This window comes from Dermacentor andersoni, chromosome 3 (genome assembly GCF_023375885.2).
Source record: "Dermacentor andersoni chromosome 3, qqDerAnde1_hic_scaffold, whole genome shotgun sequence".
Classification (NCBI taxonomy): Eukaryota; Metazoa; Arthropoda; class Arachnida; order Ixodida; family Ixodidae; genus Dermacentor; species Dermacentor andersoni.
The window spans coordinates 195399975-195410812 of NC_092816.1; positions in this window are offsets into that span (position 1 = coordinate 195399975).

The window sequence follows — 10838 nt, forward strand, 5'->3', positions numbered from 1 at the left end:
CAAACCCCTACCACCTGCACCGCCTGTGGCCCGCGCTGCACCCGTCGCCCGGCTGCCCGTGGTGCGACCACGAACGGGCCGATATGGCCCATGTGCTTTGGGAATGCCAACGCCACGTGGAACAAGGACAAAGAGGAAGGGGGAATACAACAGCAGAACCCTCTGAAGCGGGGCGCCTCGCTGAGAGATGGCAAGCCGCCCTCCTCAACGAGGCACCCGAAGACCAGGAGTCAGCGGGCCAGGGCCGTTGCCGAGGATCTGGAAAGATCTTCCTCGGGCGATGGACCCCTGGCAGCCTAGCCCCGGGCACCAACATCAACAACCGTTGGACAAATAAAGTTTATTCCTATCCTATGCGACCGTGTTCGCCGCTATCGTTGTGCTATAAGTGTAGCCTCTTTTGTGGGCACAGGTTCGCCCAATAAAAGTTGGTTTTGTGTTTCACAGTATTGCTACTGTGTTCTTTGACGTCACGACCACGTGACAATATTAAGCAGACGCCAAATAGTTTTGTTGCCTCCACCTTAAGTGTCTGAACACCCGGCACCGGCTAAACCTTCAGTATCCCCCTTCCCCCGACACGGCTGAGCCACGAACGGGTACACGCGGGAGAGGCCAACCCTCGTGTGCTCGGGCACGTGGTATAGAAGCACGAAGTGTGCTAACCTTAACGATAAAGAGTACAACTTGGTACCCCTTCCTGGGGTACACCAATTTCTTGCATAAAAAGGCGCGATAATGCGTTGCAGATTTTCACGCCGAAGATAGGATTTGACAAATAGCTTTCAATAATTTGCAGCATATTTCGACAGATACCCATTCCCGACAAGTCTCGCAAGATCTCTAAACCCCCTGTCTCGTACGCCTTCTCCATGTCAAAGAATATCCCTAGAAAAATTCTTTATATACAAATGCTTCGCGGATATATCCTTCAATGGGCACAAGATGATCGGTTGTCGACCGCCCTTCGTTGAAGCCACACTGATAGGGATCGAGCGTATTGTTGGGTTCAAGGAAATGTGTGAGTCTGCGACCAATCATTTTTTCAACAAGCTGACACAAACAATTTGTAAGAGCTATCGGACGGTAGCTCGCCGCCAAGGAAAGGTCTTTACCCTGCTTCAGAACTATTTGGCTCTGGTGACTTTGTTTGTCCAGTGCATCAACAAACGGCTGGCCGAGAACGTTTTTGTTCTTTCATTGACTGATCTTACGCTGACTACATCTACCGTTGATGTATGCCTATTTTTTACCTGTGATTGGTTACTAAATAACAAGGGTGCCTTCGACCTTTCTTTTCTAGTTTGAACAGGGGATTTGCCGTAAACAATATGCACAAATGATTTTGAAGTCAAAGTATTTTCAAGCACTTTACACATTTCGAAAGTTAGAGATTGATAATCGATTTTTAAGGAGTGGTGGTGGTGTTGCCGGTGGTGTTGTTGGCGGTGTGTGCTGGTGGTGGTGTCGGTGGTGTTGACATCTGCAGCGCGGTACTTCGAAAGCGTGTGAATATTTAGTAAGAATTTTTGGACATCAGCAGCCCCTGAAAAAAATGTGTCCCACCTCCAGCAAAGACAAAATTGTCAGCGTTGTTTATAGCCTTGCTCGCAAATTGCGAAAGCCGCCTATGGTTCTGCATTCACAGGACGGATTGTAACTGCGCTTAACTACCTAGACTTTGATTTTTTTGACCACATTTGAAAACAAAAGGCGGGCGAGTTATGGTGGGCTGGCCCCCGTTGTCGCTCTGTCAATAGACGAGTCAAGCCAACTCATGAGAAACGAAGGCAACACCACTTTTCTGTGCACTGCAAACAAAGGCTTATCTGCAAATTGCAATACTAACAAAAACACCAGGAACTGTGCGGACAAGCCGAAGGTCACGTGGACTCCTTACGCAGCTTAAATGTTTTTTTTTTTTCCGCGCGGGCTGGCAAAGGTTATTTTTGGCCACTTTTGGTGAATAAGCAAAAATATAAATCCACGTTTAACGCATTGACATGGCATGTTTTAGCCACTACGTCTGGGAATCATTCCGTCAGCAGGATTATCTCGATTCATATTCTCAGCGGTTGTATGATGATGATGTGTGTGGTTTAGTGGCGCAAGGGCCAGATATGGCCAAAGAGTGCCATGTCCGTGTTAATTAGTTTGCAGTGAAATCATGAGTATTATGAAGTTGGTGTGACGTGGCTGTACAGGGGCCTTAAAAATGGTAGCGCTAAAGTGCGTAAAATCTGTATAATAAGTTTATGGCGATGACTTATGAAGTGTACTATGAACAATAGGACACATTTAAAAGAAATAATACGATGTTTAAAGATATATAAGGTTAAATGAGATATGCTAGAGCACTACTGCCTCCTTAGAGCCCTTGAAACACAAGGGCCTGGAGGCATGTGCTATTCAAAACAATTATCGCAGCGGCATCCTCTGGAGCGAGGATGCTCTACGAATTTAATGGGCTTATGACGTGTAGAACTACACCTTTTAAGTCGAGGACTGCCTTGGTGTTAAAAAGCGGTTCATGACCAAGAAACATAGCCGGGTGCAGAGGGAGGTAATAACGGTATGCTAGCGGAAAATGTTTCTTTCTTTCAGGTTCAGCTTTCCGACACTCCAAGAGGACATGGAGGACTGTCAGCCTCTCACCGCATCTACCACAGATTGGAGGTTCACTTCCAGTAAGCAGATAATTATGGGTGCCAAACGTGTGTCCTATTCTGAGGCGACAGAACAGGACATCTGTTCGCCGAGATCTTGTTGTGCAGGGCCGAAAACCTAACTGTGGCTTTATAACGTGCAGTTTACTATTTATTTCTGCGTCCCACATGCGTTGCCAGTGGTTTTGCAGTTTCTTTCGTATGTAAGGTTTCACATCTGTGAGAGGCACCAAAGAAGTTTTATTATCAGCAGGGAGTGTAATTGACGTAACCATCTGGTCTGCTAAAACGTTACCTTCGATTCCCCTGTGGCCGGGTACCCAGCATATGATGATTTGCTGGTTAGATAGATAAGCTTTGCACAGGCCGGAATAGACCTCAGTAAGTACAGGGTTTTTATGTTTGTAGGGTGACATTAAGGCCTTCACCACACTTAAGGAGTCTGTATATATAGTAGCTTTTTGGAGTTTTGATTTCTTTATATGCTTCACAGCCGATCATACAGCGTAGGCCTCTGCCGTAAAGATACTTGTTTCTGGATGTAGTATATTAGATTCGGAGAAGGATGGACCGACGGCTGCATAGGACACTCCGGCATGTGACTTAGAAGCGTCTGTGTAAAAGTCTGTGCACGAGTGCTTGTACTGAATTTCTAGGAAATGCATTCTTATTTCGGCCTCTGGAGCGTGTTTTGTGACTTTTAGAAAAGATAGGTCACATTCTATCACCTGCCACTCCCAAGGAGGTAAGGGCTTGGTTAGGTGCATTAGGGGAAGCTTGAGGAGTGCGAGACCCATTTCATCGCTAAGCTCCTTCACACGCAGCGAGAAAGGTTGTCTTATAGACGGACGGTTGCGGAAGAGTGTAGCATACGTCATATCGGTAATGGTATTAAAACATGGGTGTTCAGGAATGGAGTGCACTTTAAGGAAATAAGTAAAGCTGACGTATGATCTCTGTAAGTGGAGCGGCCACTCATTCGATTCGGCATATAGGCTTTCGATCGGGCTTGTTCTGAAAGCACCAGTGGCTAGGCGGATACCTAGATGATGAACAGGATCCAACATCGTTAGCGCGCTCGGGGCGGCAGAGTTATACACTACGGCCGCATAATCCAATCGTGACCGTATTAGGCTCTTGTAGAGATTCATTAGACACTTTCTGTCACTACCACACGTAGTCTTGGATAGAAGTTTCATTAGGTTCATTGTTTTTAGACATCTTTCTTTCAGATATTTGATGTCCGGAATGAAAGTCAGTCTATCGTCAAGTATAATACCTAGGAATTGGTGCTCTTTGTTGATAGGAATTTTTTGTCCACACAGTTCTAAGCAAGGATCCGGGACCAGGCCTCTGTTTAGTGTAAAAAGGAGACAAGAACTCTTGTGAGGATTGATTTTAAATCCATTTTTCTCTGCCCACCCTGACACCTTGTTCAAACAATGCTGTACCTATCTCTCGAACACTGCGAGGTTACAGGATTTGAAACCTATTTGAATGTCGTCCACATGGACGGAATACAAAATGGCCGGCGGTAAGGATGCACGAAGTGTTGTCATCTTAAGAATAAAGAGTGTGCAACTGAGCACGCCACCCTGGGGTACACCAGTTTCTTGTGTAAAAGGACGTGACCGGACATTGCCAACTTTTACCCGAATAGTGCGATTGGACAAGTAGCTTTTTATTACGTTTAGCATATTACCATGAATGCCCATTTCCAATAAGTCTCGCAAGATCCCGTACCGCCACGTTGTGTCATACGCCTTTTCCAGATCGAGAAATATCGATAAGAAGAACTGTTTATGTATAAAGGCGTCCCGGATATTTCCTTCAATACGTACAAGATGGTCGGTTGTGGAGCGCCCTTCTCGGAAGCCACACTGATAGGGATCAAGCATTTTGTTCTGTTCAAGAAAATGGATGAGTCGCCGATTTACCATTTTTTCAAACACCTTACACATGCAACTTGTGAGGGCTATCGGGCGGTAGCTTGCCACTGAGGAAGGATCTTTGCCTTGTTTAATAAACAGGGACCACAATGGCTTCTTTCCATGCGGTCGGAAGGTACCCTGCGTCCCAGATAGTGTTGAAAAGTGCAAGTAGTGTAACTTGCGTGTCATTGTGTAAGTGTTTCAGCATTTCATACATGATTCTATCAGATCCCGGTGCAGAGCTCTTGCATGCGCTCAAGGCAGCTCTCAACTCTGCAATATTATAGGGGCGGTTGAACGGCTCATTCTGCCGACACTTTCTTACGAGTGGCTTGCATTCTTCTATTTGTTTATATTTGAGAAAAGCTTTGGAATAATTGGTGGAACTTGACACGCTCGGAAAGTGCTCCCCAAGTGAGTCTGCTTGTTCAAGCAGGGTAGCGCCTTGTGTGTTTACAAGGGGGAGTGAATAAGTTTGTCGTCCTTTTATCCTGTTAACCCTGTCCCAGACTAACGCCTCATCTGTATAAGAGTTGATACCCGATAAATACTTCTGCCAACTCTTTCCTCTGGCCTGTCGGCGCGTTCTCCTAGCTTGAGACTTTGCTTTTTTGAAGTTAATAAGATTCTCTGTAGTGGGAGAGGCGCGTGACGATCCCCACGCTTTGTTCTGTTTCCTACGGGTGATCGTACATTCGTTGTTACACCACGGTACACGTCGTTTGCATGGCAAACCACTTGCTTCGGATATGCATTTTGATGCAGCACCTATTATGAACGCTGTAAAATACTCTACAGCAGCATCAATTTCTAAAGAAGACATGTGATTCCATGAGATACTAGTGAGAGTTCGGAATTTCTTCCAGTCGGCTGTATCGATCTTCCACCTAGGAGCCTGTGGTAGATATTCGTATTCTTTATATGTTCTCAGCAGTATGGGGAAGTGGTCGCTCCCGTAAGGATTGTTTATAACTTTCCATTCGAGTTCAGACAGTATTGACGGCGAAACTAGGCTAAGATCAATTGAAGAGAAGGTATTGTTTGCAAGAGAGTAATAAGTGGGTTCTTTCTTATTCAGCAGACACGCACCGGAAGAAAAAAGGAATTGTTCAGCGAGACGACCTCGCGCATCGATACGAGAGTCTCCCCACAAGCTGCTGTGTGCATTTAACTCACCCACAACAACATAAGGTTCTGGCAATTGATCTATAAAGGATTGGAATTCATGTTTAGTTAATTTGTAATGTGGGGGTATGTAAAGAGAGCTGATAGTGATGAGTTTTTTTAGGAGAAGAGCTGGAACCGCCAGTGCTTCAAGAGGCGTTTGTAGCTGTAGATGTTGACACGCAATGCTTTTTTGGATGACAATGGCAACACCGCCCGATGATACGACACAATCATCGCGATCTTTACGAAAGGTTATATACTGTCGGAGAAAGTTTGTGTGTTTTGATTTTAGGTGTCTTTCCTGTAAACACAGCACTTTTGGATTGTGTTGGTGGATAACTGCTTGTACATCATCAAGGTTTCTCAGAAGACCTCTGACATTCCATTGTATGATTTGTGTATCCATATTTAATGTGAATTGGTGCTGTGTATAGAGAAACAAAAATGTTGAATTAGATTACAGATCTCTTGCGAGGCCCTGTAACCGGGGTTCTGCCTTTTTTTGGAGCGTTCAAGGGAGCCTCGCCGCTCCTTAGGCGCTTGGTGCGCCGTGGGGATAGTTGTGTCCATTGCCTCTTGTGAGGCGCCGGACACGCGCTCTTGCGAGCGAGAAGTTTTTCGGGAGAGTCTCACCTCGGAAAGCAAGAACCCTGCGTTCACCAGCCCGGAGGTCGATGGGGCTCCCTGTGGAATTTGGCTGCGCCGGCTGCTGCCAGCGCTGGAAGGGGCCGGGGAGGTGGAGGCAGCCTCGGCTGCGCCTACCTTCGCGGCCGCTATCGATCCTGCGGCATCGCTGCGTGTAGCGCAGGATGCCGCAGATAACTCTTGTGGGGCCTGCAACCCAAGGGTAGCCTGGCCTGGTTGCTGGTTGGATGGAGTAGGCTTACCTACTTCCACCCTGGGGGCAGGAGCCAAAGGTACCTGCTCGCTGCACAAGGGCTGGGTACTTGGTATTGGCCGCTGCGACGCTGCCCCCCGATGCGCCGCATCAGAATAAGGTTTGCTGTGGAAAGGTGAGCACCTCTTTCGGGCTTCCTTAAACGAAATATTTTCTTTGACTTTGAGGGTAATTATGTCTTTTTCTTTTTTCCAGTTCGGACAGGAGCGTGAGTAGGCAGGATGGTCTCCACTGCAGTTCACACAGTGAGGTGTGCCACTGCAATTGTCGGAAGGGTGGCCCTGGACTCCACACTTTGCACAAGTTATTTGACCACGGCAGCTCTGCCAGCCATGGTCAAACCTCTGACATTTGAAACACCGTCTCGGGTTGGGAATATATGGTCGCACGGTTAACCTGATATATCTTGTTTCGACGGTTTCTGGTAGTACGCTGGATGCAAATGTTAAGATAAGATGCTTGGTTGGAATTTCCTTATTGTCCCGTCTAATGATAATTCGTGTTACATTGGTAACATTTCGTTCTTCCAGGAGTTCTGCTTCTGTCAAATTTTGGAGGTCCGCCTCTGATACGACTCCGCGTGAGCTATTCATCGATCTATGTGGTGTAACAGAGACTGCTATATTGCCAAATGTCACAAGTCTGCCTAGTTTCTCATACTGATTTTTCTGAGGGATCTCAAGAAGAAGGTCTCCACTAGCCATTTCAGTTACTTTATAACCTGACCCTAAGGCTTCGGTGAAGGATTTTGCTACTGTGAAAGGTGAAATGAATCTGGCTTGTTTTTCAGGGTCCTCACTGTGTACTACGTGGTATTTTGGGTAGGTCTCTTTAGTGCGGGTGAAACGTGCTCAGGTCTTCGGTGCGCCCCCTCTTCTGAGGGTGACGATCAAGTATGCGGGGAAATGCGGGTGTTTCCATAGTATCTAACTTTCATTTCGGCAGCAATGGCGGCCACCCACCACGGAGCCCAACATGGGGACGCTGCAGGACTTAACGCGTAAGGCCGCAGGTGCAAACCGTGCATTGCCACTATAACCTATTATATTATACCCAAGGGAGAGCACATACACAGGGTAACCCTAGCCGCCTAGGAAAATTAGGAAGTGATGGAAGAGAAGAGATGAAAGGACAGTAAAAGAAAGAAGATAGGAAAGAAAAGTTGGAGGAGGTGGACCGGAAAAGGCGACTGCCGATTTCCCCCGGGTGGGTCAGTCCGGGGTGCCGTCTACGTGAAGCAGAGGCCAAAGAGGTGTGTTGCCTCCGCCGGGGGGCCTTAAAGGTCCGAACACCCGGCATCGGCTCAACCCCCAGGATCCCCCTTTCCTCGGACACGGCTAAGCCGCGCACGGCTACACGCGGGAGGGTCCAGCCCTCGTGTGCTCGGGTACCTGGTGTCGCAACACATCAAACGCCTGCTGACGCAGACGCCCCTGCTGGGTTCTGAGCGGTTGTATGTTCCGTTGTTCTTGTACCTCTCTGAGGGTGGTAAACATGCGATTAATTTCACAACTGATGCGCGCAAAGACAAGCAAAATTAAATATCTGCAGTTCATTTAAAATGGTGCTCAACGGTCTCTGGTTAGGTACGTAAGCTTCTCCTGCTTTACCCGCTTGACAATTCTTTCAGGAGTTCGAGTAATACTAATTGTGAGTGCGCTGGAGACCATCAGCGATTTTCTTGGCATTCATAGTTTTCACAGGACCTGTTGACACTAGATGCTCTCAAAAAAGTAGACGCACGCGCAAGATTTAAAAATAAAAAAAACGCGTAAAAGAAGCAATCTTCGGTCCCACGATTAGTCTGGACCAGGTAGATCTACAATATTGTTACGTAAGAAGACGCAGATGAAAAGCTATATACAAGTATATTTACAACGTAATACGCCGCACTTGGACAAGAGGCAACAGCCCGCGCTAGCGTCCAATCGTCGTCGTCGTCTTCTTACTGCTCGCCTCTTCGTCATTGGTAATACTATTCCGTAGCACTACCCCCGGCGGCAAAAGCGCCGTCTTGGAGCGTCTAAAGGCGGGACTCGGAAAGATGATGATGATGATGATGTGTTGTGTTTAGTGGCGCAAGGGCCAGGTTTGGCCAAAGAGCGCCATGACAAGTGTTATTGTTGATGTATTATGGAAGATGTGATTTGGCTGTAAAGTGGCCTAAAAATAGTCGCTGTAAAGTGCGTAAAATCTACGTGCTATAAAATTATGGCGATGATTAATGAAGAAAACTATGACCATTAAAATCCATCGTAGGAGAATGATGCAAAATGGAAAGTGTATAAGATAGTAAAATTATTTGGAGCACTGCTGCCTCGCCAGAGCCCTTGAAACACAAAGGCCTAGAGGCGCGTGCTATACGAGAGAGCTATCACAGCGGTATCCTCTGAAGAGAGGACCCGCTACGAACATGTGGGGCTAAGAACATGCAAGACAACATCTTTCAGGAAGCCCAGGACTGCACTGGAGTCAAACAGCGGTTCTGGGCCGAGTAACATTACTGGATGAAGGGGGATGTTCTGGCGGTATGCTAAGGGAAAATGTTTCTTTCTTTCAGATTCGGCTGCCCGACACTCCAGAAGGACGTGGAGGACGGTCAGCCTCTCCCCGCATCTACTACAGGTTGGAGGCTCGTTTCCGGTGAGTAAAAAGTTATGTGTGCCAAAAGTGTGTCCTATTCTTAGACGACAGAATAGGACATCTGTCCGGCGTGATTTTGTTACGGAAGGCCAGAATCCTAACTGCGGCTTTATCACGTGGAGCTTATTATTTGTTTCCGCGTCCCATAGGCGTTGCCACTGGTTCCGTAGTTTCCTCCGTAAGAAGGGCTTCAGGTCTGTGACAGGAACTGCAGCGGTGGGATTAGCAGAAAATGATGCAACTGACGTGGCCATCTGGTCCGCCAGGACGTTACCTTCGATGCCCCCATGACCTGGCACCCAGCATATGATGAAATGCTGATTACCTACATACGCTTTACACAGAGCAGAATAGAGTTCGTTAATTACCGGATTTTTGTGGTTAGAGAATGCCATCAAGGCCTTCACAACACTAAGGGAATCCGTATATATGACTGCTTTCTGGAGTTTTGATTTCCTGATATGCTTCACAGCCGACAATAGTGCGTAGGCCTCAGCCGTAAAGATACTAGTTTCCGCATGCAGTACATCGGTTTCCGAGAAGGATGGCCCGACGGCTGCGTAGGACACCCCGTCGTGTGACTTCGATGCGTCTGTGTAGAACTCCGTGCAGGAGTGTTTGTGTTGGAGTTCCCGGAAATGCATTTGGATTTCAATGTCTGAAGCGTGCTTTGTAACTTGAACGAAAGATGTGTCGCATTGTATCAGCTGCCGCTCCCAAGGAGGTAGCAGCTTGGCTGGATGCATTAGGCGAAGCTCGAGGAGTGGAACTTGCATTTCTTCACTAAGCTCCCTCACACGCAGCGAGAAAGGCTGTCTTACGGAGGGACGATTGCGAAAGAGTGTAGCGTATGTCATCTCGTTAACGGTATTATAACACGGATGTTGAGGATTAGAGTGGACTTTCAAAAAATATGTTTGGCTGATGTATGTTCTCTGGATATGAAGTGACCACTCATTCGATTCTGCATATAAACTTTGTATGGGACTCGTTCTGAAAGCGCCCGTGGCTAAGCGGATTCCTAGATGGTGGACCGGATCTAGCATCTTTAGCGCGCTCGGGGCGGCAGAATGGTAGATCACGGCACCATAATCTAATCGTGACCGAATGAGGCTCTTATAGAGATTGATTAGGCACGTCCTGTCACTACCCCACGTAGTTTGCGATAGAAGTTTCAAGAGGTTCATTGTTTTCAGACATCTTTCTTTAAGATATTTTATGTGTGGGATGAAAGTGAGTCTATTGTCAAGTATAACACCTAGAAATTTGTGTTCTTTGTTTACAGGTATCTGTTGTCCACACAGTTCTAAGCAAGGATCCGGAACCAGGCCTCTCATTCTTGTATACAGAACACAAGTACTCTTGTGAGGATTGATTTTAAATCCATTTTTCTCTGCCCACTGTGACACCTTGTTCAAACCATGCTGTACCTGTCTCTCGCAGACTGTGAGGTTGCAGGATTTAAAACCTATTTGTATATCATCTACGTACACGGAATAGAAAATAGCTGGTGGTAAAGATGCACGAAGCGTG